At 33.7% G+C, this 1655-nt stretch overlaps 1 long non-coding RNA gene across 1 annotated transcript; it reads right to left on the minus strand.

Annotated features, from left to right (window-relative positions):
* Positions 1 to 14: 14 nt before the first annotated feature.
* LOC121918313 lies at positions 15 to 1231 on the minus strand. The gene is made up of 3 exons (XR_006101206.1): positions 1163 to 1231; positions 922 to 1072; positions 15 to 315 (listed from the first exon to the last, which is right to left on the minus strand). It is a non-coding gene; the product is annotated as an uncharacterized LOC121918313 (long non-coding RNA).
* Positions 1232 to 1655: the final 424 nt, after the last annotated feature.

Below are 1655 nucleotides of genomic sequence, written 5' to 3' on the forward strand. Positions count from 1 at the left end.
ATCACATTGGCCTTTTTAATACATAGCAAAGCTTTCCAAAGTAGTGAACATAACATAAAGACATAACAAAGCTTTCCAAAATAGTGAAAAAGTCACAAATGTAGAAGAGTGCATGAAATACATGCAACATCAAAACTCTCAGTTTGAACAGCTGCTGAGAAATTGGTCTGTTCCTTTCACAACAGAACTTTTAAATAGATGAATGTCTTTCTGTCCCCTTTTCTCTTTGCTGTTTCTGGAGGTCAAGGATTGCCTTCATGACTGGCAGAACCAGTCAGTTAAATTCAATGGTACTTCAAAATTCACAATGAGTGTCTAGTGGGGATAAAAGACATAGATTTATAACAATAATACCTATATGCAATGTCTAAATAATAATATTGTCACATGTACTAAAAAGGCAGGGATTAAAAAAGACAGGAAATGCTACTTTTTCCCAATCCTCATGTAGTTTTAACTACAGTCGGCTCTCCTTATCCACAGGTTTTTTATCCATGGATTTGAGCATCTACAGCTTGCAAATATTCCAAAAATAGTATAAATTCCAAATAACATTCCATTTTATATAAGGGACACCATTTTGTTGTGCCATTATATTTAATGGGACTTGAGCATCCACAGATTTTGCTATCTGTTTTTAAATGGTATTTTTTAAAATTTGCTGTCCTCTGCATTCAGCCCTTATATCAGAGGATATTCATAATAATAATATCATTACATTATATTATATTATTACATTATAGTAATATATATCATATCACAATATTATATTATTGTTATAGCATTTAATGTTTTAAGTAATAAAGAATCAAATGCCATATCCAACAAACAATTGCGCAAGAGAGGAAAAGGCTCTAGGAATTTGCTTGATATTCTGAAGCCAAATGCAATGTAAATCTTCAACAAACCCATTAAACTCACCTCCAGAAAGCTTGCCACATACTGAAGAAAATATATTCCGCAATCCCAGGAACCGTCTTGCCTTTGGCACGTTTACACTGAAATCCTCCATTACTGTTTGGAAAATCTTCGTTTGCTACCTTTTTTCATTTCCTACTCCACTTCCAAGTATCTGCAATACAAGAGTGAGTCCCAGAATAATGTTTTTATAAGAACTCCGTTTTAGGTATAAACAATTCTAAATTGTATGTTAAATACTCACTCCCTGAATGTTGTAATGACAGGTGATATTGATTTGTATAGTCTACCCAATGAATCCATGAGAAGAAAACAAGGCCTACAAGAAAAATAAAATGGGAAACAGGATTAAAGAAACACTTTACAGGATAGAGAGGAAATACACAAATTAGATGAATGATAGGAAATAAGAGATAAGAACGTATTCCTTATGACCCTTTGTAGAGTAGTGTTTATTTCGCCTACAGTCTTCTAGACTGTACAGCCAGATATGGGAGTCAGATATGGAAATATTTATTTAACTACCCATCATACGTAAAACTGGGTTCTTGTCTGAAGCTCTAAACCCATGTGGGACTTTGCTTTCATTGAGTTCAGTACAAATGCGAATTAAAGTGAGATTTTATATATGCCTAAATACAGATAGTGTGAAAGCCATTTACATGCCCTTCTGAATATTGTGTCCAGTTCTGGGCACCACAATTTACAAAAGACGTTGAAAAACTGGAGTGTGTCTA

The sequence above is a fragment of the Sceloporus undulatus genome, unplaced genomic scaffold (assembly GCF_019175285.1).
Source record: "Sceloporus undulatus isolate JIND9_A2432 ecotype Alabama unplaced genomic scaffold, SceUnd_v1.1 scaffold_8339, whole genome shotgun sequence".
Lineage (NCBI taxonomy): Eukaryota > Metazoa > Chordata > Lepidosauria > Squamata > Phrynosomatidae > Sceloporus > Sceloporus undulatus.